The sequence below is a fragment of the Pinus tabuliformis genome, chromosome 6 (assembly GCF_031772625.1).
Source record: "Pinus tabuliformis cultivar Carrire ecotype Pingquan chromosome 6, CPIR1, whole genome shotgun sequence".
Classification (NCBI taxonomy): domain Eukaryota; kingdom Viridiplantae; phylum Streptophyta; class Pinopsida; order Pinales; family Pinaceae; genus Pinus; species Pinus tabuliformis.
Genome location: NC_142292.1, coordinates 1022899586 through 1022914399, shown reverse-complemented (window position 1 = coordinate 1022914399; position 14814 = coordinate 1022899586). Strand labels below are relative to the sequence as shown.

General features: G+C 37.7%; 1 pseudogene; it reads left to right on the top strand.

The window, feature by feature from the left end:
• Window positions 1–7313: 7313 nt before the first annotated feature.
• Window positions 7314–11158, top strand: LOC149262483 (putative pectinesterase/pectinesterase inhibitor 51 pseudogene; annotated as a pseudogene).
• Window positions 11159–14814: the final 3656 nt, after the last annotated feature.

Here is a 14814-nt window from a genome sequence, read left to right as displayed (position 1 = left end):
GAGAATTGAGCTATTTCATATTAGAGTTATCATAAATCATACAAAAGCGGAAACTCTTTGATACCAGATCCCAAGCAAAATTAATTTCAGAGTCCTTGGTAAAGAAGCTAGGCTTAGAAACCCAACCACGTCCAAAACCTTACCTGCTTAAATGGATACATGAGAAAGCAAAATTGAATGTCACTAAGCAGTGCAAGGTTAAATTTGTGACCGCTTCTAAGTTAGTGGATGAGGTAAAACTTGATGTGATACATTGGATATCTATGGCATGGTGTTAGGGAGTCCATATCTATATGATAGAAAGGAAATCTTCTTCTGTCATGAAAACAAATACCAAATCACAAAATATGGGGTAGAATATATTGTAAGGGCTCATCAAACTAAAATCAATGCCAGCCTTGTAAGTGCAGGACAACTGAAGAGGATGGTAAATTCCAGTAAGGGTTGCATGCTTATGGTTGTATGGGGAAAAGATGCAGAATTCTCTGATGCTTTCCAGGGTTGTGATCAAGTGCATAAAAAGGAATTATGTGAATTAATTTCTAACTATGATGAGATGTTTTAGGAACCAAGGGGATTGCCTCCGAAGAGGGAAATCCAACATGAGATCCATTTTCAGGATGATTCTCCTTTACCAAATATTGACATGTACAGGATGTCGACCATTGAAATGGAGGAGATCAAAAAGGAGGTGCAAGAACTATTGAACCAAGGGGTCATCAGACCGAGCACTTATCCATGCGGCTCACCGATTGTCTTAGTGCCAAAGAAAGATGGAACATGGAGGATATATGTGGATTATTGAGCACTAAATAAAATCACGTTGAAAAATCTTAACCCTCTTCCCTGCATTGATGACTTACTAGATCAGTAAAGAATCCTATCTATTTCACCAAATTAGATTTGCATAGTGGTTATCACCAAGTCCAAATTGCAGAGCAGGATATGTGAAAAACCGCCTTCAAGACCAAATATGGGTTGTTCGAATGGATGGTGATGTCATTTGGAATTTTCAACACACTAGCCACTTTCATGAGGGTCATGAATGATCTCTTTAGGCCTTTCATTGACAAATTTGTTCTTGTATATCTAGATGATATTATCATCTTTATTAAAAGTTGGAATGAACATGTATGCGATGTGAAGAAAGTGCTTGACGTATTGAAAAAAGAAAAACTCTATGTAAACTTGTCAAAGTGTGAGTTTGGGAAAACCTCTTTGGTTTACCTAGGTCATATTGTTGGTCATGGTCAGCTAAAAATTGATCCTTCTAAAGTTGAAGCAATTGTAAGTAGGCCTAAGCCTACTAGTGTAACTGAGGTTTGTAGCTTTTTGGGTGCAATACAGTGTTGGAGGAGATTTATTTCCAAATTCTATATTATTGTAGCACCTTTACATGCATTGACAAGTGTAAAGCAAGTCTTTCAATGGGGAGGAAAGCAGCAGAATTCCTTCAAAACATTAAAAGAAAATATCAGCACCACACTGGTATTGGCCTTACCAGATCTTCAACATCCATTCAAGATCGAGACAGATGCCAGCGGATATGCCATGGGAGTTGTATTGATGCAAAAAAAGAAGCCGATATGTTACCATTCATAGAAGTTCTCTCAGGCTATGATAAAATATCCCACTTATGACAAGGAGTTATATGCCTTGGTCCATAGTGTGAAAAAGTGGTAACACTACCTAATCGGCAAGGAGACCATCATCCATATGGATCATTAGCCCTTGAAGTATCTTCAGTCACAAACCAAGTTGCAACAATCTCGTCATTTCAGGTGGATGGTTTCTCTTCAACAATTTCATCTGGTAGTAGAGTATAAGAAGGGCACTAGCAACAAATGGTCGATATGCTATCTCACCCTCTCATTTATGCTTCTGTTATTTTGCATAATGCTTCATTATATTTTGAAATTTATGCTGAACAATATGCTAACGATGATGAATTTAACGATATTTATGCAAAATTAACCCATGGTTCACAGATGGACAACTATCACTTGCAGGGGAAACTATTGTATCACCTTGGCAAATTGTGCATACCCATAGGAGAAAGGGTACATGTAATCTGGGAGGCCCACACCTCCCTTGTGTCTGCTCATTTGGGTGTTGAAAAAACTTGTGTCATGTACAAAGATTTTGTTTTTGGCCTCATGTGAAGAACATTGTGACTCGCTATGTAAATGGATGTGTGATGTGTTATGTTTCAAAGCACTCTAATAGAAAACTCGGGCTCTACACACCACTCCCTATTCCAAGCCATCCATGTTTAAGCGTGTCAATGGATTTTGTAGGAGGCTTGCCTTTGTCTAGAAAAATTCACAACTATTTGTATGTCTTCGTTGACCGTTTTAGTAAGATGTGTATTTTAATGCCTTGTAAAAAGCAGATCACTACAAAGAAAACTGCTTATCTTTTCTTTCAGCATGTTTGGGTCCATTTTGAGTTGCCCACATCAATTTTGTCAGATCAAGAATCTCGCTTTCTCAGAGAGTTTTGGACTAGCTTGTGGAAGATGATGGAAACCAAGTTGAAAAGAAGCACGACATTCCATCCACAGACTGACGGACAGACAGAGGTTGTCAACCGCACCGTGGTGCACTTATTCTGAGGCTATTGTGGGAGACATCCTAAGTTGTGGGATGAGCATCTTCCATATGTTCGGCATTCCTACAATCGAGCAGTGCACTCATCTACACATCGTTCACCATTTGAGACATGTTTTGGCTACATACCAAAAGATGCTTTTGATATGGTCTTTTGAAGGGAAGATGACTCAAGTGGATGTGATGACAGGGACAAAGCACAACGATTCATTCAACAGATCCAGTTGATTCACCAAGCAGTACAGGAGTAGTTCGAGAAAATTTAGGCCCGGTACAAGGCTCGACATGGCAAACACCAAGTCGACCACCAATTTCAAGTGAGCGACAAAGTGTAGTTCCATATCAGTAAGGAAAGGATGAAGGGAGAAGGGAAGAAGTTGTGACTAATTTGGTATGGTCCATTCACCATCTTGGAGAAGATTGGAAACAATGCCTTTCGTCTCGATTTTCTGACATATGTGCAAATGTACTCCATAGTGAATGTGGAAAACTTAAAGTTGTATTAGCCACCATTGATTATGGACACTGAAGAGGTGGGCACAGTTCCCACAGTTGATGACTTTGCACTAGAGTATCTTGATGAGTGACCTGAAGACATCATCCTTGGCATAAGAACTAGGACTTCACGAAGGGGAGATGTGGAATACCTTCGATTTGGTTTCAAGGGGATGCACCCTAGCAAGGCAAAATGACTGGAAAAAGAAAGATTGAGGGAACAATTCCCTCACTTGCCAATTAACTAATAAAGCTTTTGGCGATCCAAAAGCTCCTCAATGGGGAGGATTGATCCACATTGATCTCCAAACACAAGTGGCATGGAAAAGGCTCAAAATTCAAAGTGGTGGAAAGATGATTAACTTGACATCAGATCGAGGTGCTCGTCACCCTGATTCCAACGATGTGAGTGACACTCCAATCCGAGTCCGGATGAAGGAGATAGAGGTAGTCAAAGTTTGGTTGACTTTTGCTAACTCGGCAGGATTAATGGAGACACAATTTGGACTTTTTCCGGTGGATGGATCCAGTTAACTCCGACTAGATTCTGAGCGAAATTGTCACCTCGTTAAAATTACTCCTTTGGTCAAAATCCAGAGTTTTCAAAAATGTCATGTTGTTTCATTTAACAAAGAATATTTAGAAAAAGGGTGGTGGGCCACCAACTCCACCACCCCAATCCAGATAATTTATTTATGGAGGGGTGGGCCATGACCCCCAACCCCTCCCCCCATTCCATGGGCCACTGTAACTAAGCACAGGGAGTTAAGGTGGTGGGTCGACCCTTGGGGCACGAACCCAACCACCAACACTAAATGAAGACTATCATTGCCATTAAAGGTGGGCCGACCCTTAGGGGCCGAACCCAACCTTCAGCCACTGGCCATTCAAATGATACAGTGCCATAAGGAGAGGGGACAAGTGAGGTGGTAGAGCCACCCAAGGCGGTCCTAGCCTAACCTCCCTTCACGTTTAAAGTTTTTTGTTATGTAAGAAAAAGGAGGAGGTGGGGTTTGACTGCCCGACCTCCTCCATAATAACCAAATCTTCAACCAACTCACCTAACAAAGTTCTTGTGATGGTCGTCACCAATGTTTTATTTAAACACGGCTCATCAATGCGGCCAGGCAAAGGAGGAGAGCGCACGTAGTCCGAGGCAAGATTTTGCAGGTGGGCCAGATTTTCACTTTGTCATATTTTGACAAATTTTATATGGTTTCAACATTTCTCGCCGCCATGAACGCAATGGAACTGTCCATTTCTCCATCAGAGTTCTACATTTTCGGCCATTTTTCAGTATGGAGGTATAAAAATCATTTTCCTAATTGATGCTTGTACTCTTCTTTCTCATGCCACTTAATGAATGAAGACCTCCCCATTGATCGAGCGAGGCATAGAGACGTAATCCAAGTCAAACAAACTCCATTATCAAGTTTCTTGTCTTATTTCATGCTTTATGTGTTTCTCCTCTTCTCTCATGTGCACATTGAATTTCTATGTTTAAGCTAAAATTTATGCATGTAATTCTTTAATACATCTATAAGCCAAAGACCTTGGATCAACAACCATTCATATGAAATGTGTTTGGTTTTGAAAAAATCTTTCCAGGTGTCTTATTCTTTGGCTCAAACTTGATGGTTTCCTAACTTTAAAACTAGCTTGGAGAAGTGTTGTGTGAGATGTAATTGATCTAACCAATCATCAATCCTAGGTAGGGGTTACCTATTTTTTAGTGTTATCTTGTTTATTGCTCTATAAACAATGAAAATTCACAGAGTCCCATATTTATTTGGCACAATTATGATCGGTGGCCCACAACTTGAAGTACTTCATAAAATCACACCCTACTTCAAAAGCTAATACAATAACTTCTTAATTTCTTTTTCCTCCAAAACATATTGTCTCTACATCTCACTATTCAATAATAGAGAATATAGAAATAATTGGATTTCATGCTTCACTTCCCTCTTGGATAATATCCATTTATGCTCTTGGAACGCTCCCCTCAATGTCTATGGAAAACCTTCCAATTGATATTTTTGTTCCTTAGTACACCCCTCTAGTTATGCTTTTTCCCCATTTGACTCTTCACTATACTATTTTTCACTTAAGAAAAGTTAAACATACTTCTTGTTGGAACTAAATAATTTCTTGCCTTGGTTGGAAGTTGCTAAATAAATCTTGGACTTGCCTCTGTGTGGCGATGATGATTGATTTCCCATCTTTAATGAGGCTATAATGGTTGGCTCTCCACATGAATATTGCATCCCTTATATACATATAGGGACTTCCAAACATGACTCCGCATACATCAAGTGGTACTACATCCAATTCTACTTCAATGATATAATCAATACCTAAAACAAGTTTTATCTTCCATTATTGTGTTATCTTGATCTTTGCATCCTTTTTTACCCATTCCAATGGATATGGTCAAGGATGCTTTTAAATATCCACTCCAAATTTTTTGAGCTATTTTTTTGCTATAAAGTTATCTTTTGAATTTGAGTCAAACAAAGAATCTATCTTGGTATTCCTAACCTAGATCTTAATGTCAAAGGGTTTTTTCATCTCCTTATCTTTCTAGTGATGGAAGGTTATTTAGATTCACCTCCATTTGCACTAGTTTCGTCAAAGTATTATTATCCACATCAAAGCTACTCTTCACCTGATTGCTTGGATGTATGGGTAGAAGTATATTTTTCCTTCCATATTTCTTGTAGTTCTTCAGGTCTAGCTCTAGATGAAGTGTCCATCTTTTTTCCTTGATGTCACCATCAATGTTGCAATGGTTAAAATGGTTGCTAGGATCCTTTCACTAATGTACAATGGCAATTGTATTGTTATCATTTTCCCCTTTCCACCTCTTCTTCCCCTCCTTGGAAGCTTCATTTTTATCTTTCTACTTCAAACCACTTGCCTGGCCTTTCTTTTGGACTATGTTTTCCATTTATTTTTCCTATACACATGCCTCATCTATTGTCCCACTCAGTAGCTTCCTTTGTGATATCATATTATATTTTGACCATCAATTCCATTTCTTATTTTTCACATTAGGTGACATATAATTTATCATCTTTTGAATCCCCATGTCTTAGATGCCTTTATTTGGCCATTAGTCCCTTCACACATATCCTTTACATCTTGATCCCCACTCTAAACTCTACCAAAAAATTCCTTATCATTCCACACATATTATATTCTTATATTAAAAGTGTGTACACACCATTTCGTTTCACAAAATGCATATATACCTTAAAAGATGACTGAAAATGATAAAAAAAATCATGAAAATGAAAAAAAAAAATCATGAAAATGACATGCTCATGAATAGATTTTATGGGAAAACTACTTCTATAATTCCCTAAAACATGTGGTAAGTGGTCTTTAACCATATTGAAATGGTATAAAAAAATTCCTAGTAGAAGAAATGAATAGAAGTACAAGAACTTTTGTTATATCTAAGTTATCCTCTTTTGAATAGAAGTCATAGTTAGTTATCTCCCATGGTTTTTTTACATCTATCCTTTAGGACACCCCTATTCTTGAAGTACTCTCTCCCTTTCTCTTTTGAGACTTAAAACCTCTTGGTTCCTTTCATAATAATGTGGAAAAGAGAATTAGAATTTGAAGTCATCTGAAATGGCCAAAGCATGGAGGAATCCAAACAATTTTTACAGACAATGATAATAGTGAGTTTAGGTATCTGTTTTATGTATCGTTGTTCCCTATAATAAAATTATGATCCATCTCTCCACTACCCCTACCCAATCCAAACTAAGCATCATTTTTAATAATTTGATGTCTTCTTAGTATTTGGATGTGGTTTTAATTGTCCTAATGGAGTTAGGTAAGGTAGTTACGCCGTAAGGCATTTCCCTCTGAGATCAACTCCCCTCTCTGCCTACCTGTCATCTTGTAAGCCACAGGATTATATGTTAGACGATTGCAACCATTTCAGCCGTTGATCGGGGTTGCCCAAACGGTTTGGGCGTTTCATCGAATAGTTTCATCCGGGCAGCAGGGTTTGTACCTCAGATCAAACGCTTGCCCTCGCAGATCAACGCTTGCCCTCGCTCTGGATTTGGTTTCAGGCTCGCTGTTCTCGGCGGTCTTCGTATTTTTCCTCTGCGTATTTACTCCACTGGAAGATTCGTTAGCTGCATCGGGGGAGACAAGCATTGCTGCTGAGCTGGGGAAGGGACAGAGATGGAGATCCCCAGGACAGATAACGCTTTGACAGAGTGGTTGAATCAGGGGAGGCAGGCCTGCCCCTTGAAATCCGTCGATTACTATCCTTGCGCGAAGAAAACTTCTGAACACTCCAACCAGGTTAAGATGGCAGAACTGTAAGTCACTACATTGTTTGATTATATTTAATTTATTATATATAATCAAACAATGGGTTTTTTTGCTGCTTCAAATCTCGTTGAGCAGCCGCTGTGTAACGTAACCTGTTCTTACAGTCATGAGCTTGACCAGCAATGCCCTTAGCATGGTAGATGCTCTGGATACATACGGATAGAATATGGTCCTATGGAGGCCTCCAAAAACAGAGAGATCATCCAATTCCTCTAGTACTGCAGATTATTACCATCATTATAATCAAATTTGGGATGTATTAGAGGTTGATAAATTGGTTCCCGATGTGACTGTGTCCAAGGATGAATCCTCTATGAGTATTCAATAGGCGGTGAACAGTGCATCGGATAAATCTGAGTGGAGATTCGTGATACATATAAACGCTGGGGTGTATAAGGAGATTGTTAGGGTTCCTCCCAGTAAAACTAATCTTATGTTTGTGGGTGATGGCATGGGGAAGACTGTGATCACGGGGTCTATGCGTGTGCCATCCCTGCCTGGTGTTCCAAGTACATATGGCTCTGCAACTGTTGGTAATGCTCATCATTGTTCCTCTTCCTCTTCATATTAAGTTGGAATTTATTTCTTTGCCTGAGTTTGGTTTTGTTATTGTGTTTGATCATGGTGTGGTTCCTGGCAGATTTGAGATGCCTTGAATTGAAATTGGAAAATCTGCTCTTCCAACATGTTTTGATCATTACACATGGTTCTTGCGGACCACATCCCTCTGTGATTTTTCGGGTCAACCTTAGTCCATATTCTTTCCTCTCTCACCTTTTGTCACTAATTCACCCCAAGAGACATTAAAAGAGCTGTTAGGATCTTGAGCACCAGCAAAGAAGTATATGAGTAAGGTCTGCAAGTTGAATTTGCATTGGCTTTCCCTCTTCATGGTCTCAAAATATCATCCACCCCATCTTCCAATTGAAGGATATTTCTGATAGAAATAATTACAGGAATATTATGATTGGGCGTGCCTTTGTCGAACTCTATGTTATGGGCGTGAACGTGTGGCTTTCTCAACATATAGAGAGGAACAAATTCAAAGCTATGGGAGAACCAAGTCTTAGAAGAGATTATGAAACTAGTGACCACATTTTTAGCCTGTGTGCTATTATCAAGGAAGCTGACGTCCCTCATCTAAAGTCCTGTTGCTTTGTGGATTTTCAGAAGGCTTTTGGACTCTGTTCCAAGGGAATTATCATTCTGGAGACTACGTGAAATTGGCATCTTTGAGTGTCTCATAGTTGCTTTCATGAAATTCCATGGGATATACATTAATGGGTTAGAGCATAACCGAGCGAGTACTTCCACAAGGGAGATGTTCACGTTTTACACCATGTTTTGTTTACCTTATTCTTATTTGCAGAGGATCTGATCCTTTTAGCCTCCTCCCCTAGGGACATTCAGAGATAGCTTGATGCCCCTGCCAATGTGATGGTCATAGAATGATGGTGGTGAACCTTAGTGAAACTGAGGTTGTGATTTAAATATCCAAGAGCACCCTAACAAACTTCCACTTCTTCTTCAAAGGAAGCGAGGTGGAGATTACCATTGCTTATACATCTATGGGATCTGATCCATAGCCCTTAGGTTTAGCTTAAGGCATGTCTTTCAACCCAAACTTAGAAAGGGTTATAGGTCTCTCTCCATGCTTGACCGACAATACTTCCATATGCATTTTCAGGACATCTCTTCTGAGATGCATTTTTTGACACAATTAACAGACCTATAGTACTATATGGTGTTGAAATCTTGGGGCCTACCTCGTTACCACCTGACTGCGCGTAGGTTGAGACAGTCCAATTCCTCATGCTACAGTGTATGATTTAGCATAAACAAACAGTTCCATAACCCATTGTACAAACAGTTTGGCATTCATCCCTTTTTCCTTGAGAGCATTTTTGGATTTGTCTTCTTTCTTCACGGGAAACTCCTATCTGGCCCTTTGCCTTTTTTAGATTGCCTCCACAGGCCCCTTTGTCTAGCGAATGTGCTGTTTTTTTAAAGGCGTCTTCAGTTCTTCAAAGAGTGCCTCCCTCCTTTTAGCTATTCTCTAGATGCCCTAGTGACATCCTAGCCCCTGAATGGAGATAAACATGGATATCAAATAGGACGTCTATCTACAGTAAATTCAGGTCACTTGGATTGAATCCCACAACGGTTTCACAATCAAATGACCTTCTACTATGATCACTTATTGTACAAGTATGATCTAGGAAGCAATTCTCTTTGATACATTTGCAGATTTTTATGGGTCTTCTTGCAGAACCCAAAGGGCTTTAAACGCTTGTTCAATTCTGTGGCCAAGGAATCCACTACCATTGCTTCCAATTCCTTCTGCATGGACATAAAGTGTGCCCTTTCTGCCATGTTGCTAAGAACTACTAGATAAAAATGCCAAACCACAACACTGAGGGCCTGCATGCTGGTTAAACTTAAAAGCCTGAGGAAAGGTAGAGATTTGGCTGACAAGACTTCTTTGGAGACAATCAATTGTGAAAATGACCATCCAATTAATGAGAGATAAATTTTCTACTTGAGTTCAACCTAGATTAATTCCCTTGCAAAGGAATGCTTATCTAGAAAGCATCAACAAAATACAAATGAGAGGAGAAGGAAACAATCAAAATCCAGCAGTGCTTGGAATGCAATCCGTCATTTGCAAGGGAAGCAATAATGCTTTTCTTCAGATTGTAGGTTGCTGAAAAGAAGAGAGCAATAACATTTATTTTTGCAGATTCTGCACTTCTTTCATCCTATTAAAGCAGCAAAAAAATTAATTATCGTTTTACATTTTAAGAATAAGATATTTGGAACCCTTTCATATGATAGGTGTAATGTCTTTAATGCATTGGGGTTTGTAAGTTTGAGAAATTTCCTGCTCACTAGATAACTAGATAACTAGATAAATATGTGTATGCTATTTCTAAACAAAGACGGAATTTAATACTTACAATTACCATCGTTCTTTGGTTTTGAACTCTTATCAAAGGAAAATTCAATCAATCCATATTCCTCGATCCCACTAAATCTTGTTTTAGATGTTGAGGATTGCTAATTTATTTGTTTTCACAATTGCAGCTGTAAATGCTGATGGCTTCTTAGCACGGGATATAACATTCGAAAATGCAGCAGGGCCAGGTAGTCAACAAGCGGTAGCCCTAAGAGTAGATAGTGATCACTCTGCCTTCTACAACTGTGCCTTTCTTGGCCACCAGGATACATTGTACACTCATATTCTTCGTCAGTTCTATAGAAACTGCAGAATAGAAGGCATTGTTGACTTCATATTTGGAGACTCGGCAGCCATCTTTGAAAACTGTCTCATTCTGCTGCGTCCTCGTCAAATAAACTCAGACAAAGGATCATCAGACCCTGTCACTGCACAGGGTCGAACAGATCCAGCCGAGCCCACAGGATTTGTTTTCCATAACTGCACTATCAATGGAACTGAAGAATATATGAGGGCTTACTATGCCAACCCAAAAATTTACAAAGGCTATTTGGGTCGGCCATGGAAGATGTACTCCAGAGCAATCTGCATAAATTCATATTTGGGAGAGGCCATTAGCCCTAAGGGATGGATGTCGTGGATAGAGGACTTTGCTCAAACTATTATTAACACCAGAAATAAAAAGACAACCACAATGAAGAATAATTTAAACATCGTTGGAACTAATAGATTCTAGAACAATATAAGTTTGGATAATACTTTGATCATTTGAAGAATAAGGTACTTAATTTTTAACAGCATGTTATTCTCGACAACGTCATGGCTTATTCTGTGTGACAATTTGCATACACTCTCTTTGATTTTTCCAAGGAGTGATGTTATTCAAAATATATCTCCCTGTGGGTGTCCTTATGCTGCACACAAGCAATGATGCATTTACTTTTTTCAACTTTATGTATGTTTATCATTTCCATCCATATGATTGTCTTCCCATGATTTCTAAGATGTAATTGAGTTTATATCCATCCAATTGTATTATAGGCTCCTAAACCAATGGTAAGATCAGTTATTTTAGATTTGTTGACAGGACTAGATAGACACGTGGGATAAATCTTATATTTATAGTATACTCCTCTTTAACGTTATGAGTTTGTACACATGTTTTAACACTTTCTCAGCTCTCAATAAAAATCAGAACATTGTGGAATTCTTTTAGGATCAGAAGCAACACTAGGGTTGGAAAAAGCATGTAGCACTTATAATGTATCAAACTTAAAATAAGCCAGAAGTCTCCATTTTATCTGGGATTCCTCTTTGTTCATCCCTTGTCTGACACTAAGGTATATAATGTTCTGAAAAGTCTCATTGTGATATCCACTCATACATGCTAGACAGTAAGGCACACCTCTGTGTTGAGATTCAATTCTAGATCCATAATTGTTTTTGACTTTTATTGATTTTTCTTTGTCAAAAATGTAGATTAGCATTGCCTCGAATTGGCCATTTGTTGATGATAAAAAATAAACACCGGTAAAGAAACAAAATTGCATAAAATTTTGACTTCTTTCTTCTATGCTGTTGTTTCTTATGTCATTTGCATAAAATTTTGACTTCTCTCTTCTATGCTATTGTTTTTCATATCATTGCCTTACGGCGTTTCTTTTGCAACATGTGGTGCAAATGCTAGTTATTGTGTATTTCTACTTACTTATGCAAACAAGTTTAAGTTATTTTTTTTTGTGTACGTTTGCAAACTTGTATGAAATCGAAGACCGTTGGAGTGAAGCCAATATGCAAGATTCATCTCCACTAGTCACTAAAATCAAGTATAATTGGTAATTATATAGAAATCATTAAGCGCTAGTTTAGAGATATAATTATATTATTCTTTGAATTCCACTTTGCTAATGACCAAACTTAATTATAAAATTAGTATAATTCACAACCATTTGAAAATTAAAAATGAATATTAATTAAAAAATTATCCCAATTTAAAAGTGTCTAACAAACCAAAATTAACACATTTAATTGTAATTTAAAAAATCGGCAACTACTTCAATAAATAGATATACTCACAAATTTCTAAGATCCTATTAAACCTATTTCAAAGGGATTCATTACCAAAATAATTTGTAATGATAAATAATTTTTTTGGTTAAGGTTAAAAATTATTTATTTTAATAATTTTATTTTAAACGCTATCATTTAATAAATTTTAAATATAAATATAAAAATTATATATATAGAATGGGAAATATTTTAAAATTGTATCATTAAAATAAAATTAAAATTCATATTTTTTCCATTTATACTCTACACTTAGTTCGTTTCACCATTTTAAAAAATAAATTATAAAATTTTTAATAAAATTATTATTTTGCTTGTTTGTGTATTCCCTTCTAATTAGTACTTATTTATTCGACTCCTATCATTTACATGAGCCATGCAACGTAAATTGAAAACGTTCGAGGTACAATGAGTGATTTGATTGGACTGGTCCCTCCGCTTATTAGTGTGTCTTATTAGGGATTATAAGATTAGCTTGGGGTTGAGGTGCGTTGATTTTCAATATTATGAGGGATTATAACATTACCTTGGGGTTGAGGTGGGTTGATTTTCAATATATTTTTTCCTGTAATTTTAATTAAAATTTGGAAAAAATATTTAACATTTTTAATTTTGATATTTTCAAAAATAGTTTTTTGATTTTTTGGTAATTTATTTTTAATTTGTGATTGATTCAGATATGATATAATTTTTTTTTTAGTAAAAAGCTTTTTAATTTTATTATTTTTCAATGTCTGATAATTACAAAAAACTAATTGTGTGACATGGTTGCAGGTGTTTTAAGTAAGCTAAAGGGAAAGGGGCTAAATAAATCTGTTATTAAAATTATTTCTATCTAAGGAGCTTTACTATTGAGACCTCTTCAACAGGGTGCAGAGCTTTTGTTGTGCGGAAAGCACGGGACTTTTAACTATAGATTCAAATTATCATTCTCTACATGTTCACAGAATATTTTTTTTTAACTACATAGTGAATCGGTAATTATCAGTGCTAATCTATGGGAGACCTAGGATCCATGGTCGTAGCTGCCACTATAATACTAAGAGTACATCCAACTCCCTAAGTCGATATACTAAGATCTTATAGTGAGACCTAGGATCAATCCTCGTAGTTGCCACTATAACAGTAAGAGTACATCCAACTACCTGCGAGTCATATACTAAGATCTTATCGCAACGGTCAGTCCTAATCTATGGGAGACCTAGGATCAATCCTTGTAGCTGCCACTATAACACCAAGAGTACATCCAACTACCTGCAAGTAGATATACTAACATCCTATGGTTTTAGCAAAGCAGCAACGGTCAGTCCTAATCTATGGGAGACCTAGGATCAATCCTCGTAGCTGCCACTATAACACCAAGAGTACATCCAACTCCCTGCAAGTCGATATACTAAGATCCTATGGTTTTAGCAAAGCCAGACTCACTATAACACCAAGAGTACATCCAACTCTCTGCAAGTCGATATACTAAGATCCTATGGTTTTAGCAAAGCCAGACTCTCGTGCTGCCAACCCCGGATGGAGAATTTGCGTCTCAAGCATCCACCACAGCACGCCAGTGTACTCAATGAGATTTGAACTAGGGATTCGCCTAAATAAACTTACCGTCAAACCACACATCACTGTCCCCCACAGAATTCGACCCACAGAATTCGATATTAACCATGTGCATTTTTATGTCCACTAGGTGATCGTGACTCTTTCATCTGTGCAGTGTGTTTGTGGTTCGTTTAGTTTGTTTGGTTCTCCGAGGCTTTTCTTATTCTGACGGAGGTTCGGTATAGCATATTAGCGTAATTTGATAATGACTTGAGCAGAGGGATCGCAGCGGAGCAGCACGTCTCCGACTCTGTACCGGTACAGTTCTGCATGTGAACGATAAGATCTAATCTAAGCAATGCACAAATTCAAGTATGGTAACTATGAATCTTTCACATTTTAAAATGAAAAATGCAAATACCGACGCTCCTACTAATCAAACAACTGATGTAATCGCGCCTTGAAAAATAAAGCCTAGATGAAGCTTGGTATTAGTACCACTACGAAGGATGACCTTAATCTCGAGAAGCTCCAGCCAAATACATACTATGAATAAGGTTAGAACGTATAGAGAAGAAGTGGCCCCTCGCCATACTGGTTTCACCATAAGACAGGCTCAGACCATATACCAAATCCCAGATCCCGAATACCAGATCGGTAGATAGGTGAGAATTCTATGGAAGACATTGGACATTGATACCAGCCCACCAATTCTCTGAAATAAGTTTTAAAATTATGTATATAAATCTTTGAAATAACTTGTAATTTCTTTACACCTCCAAA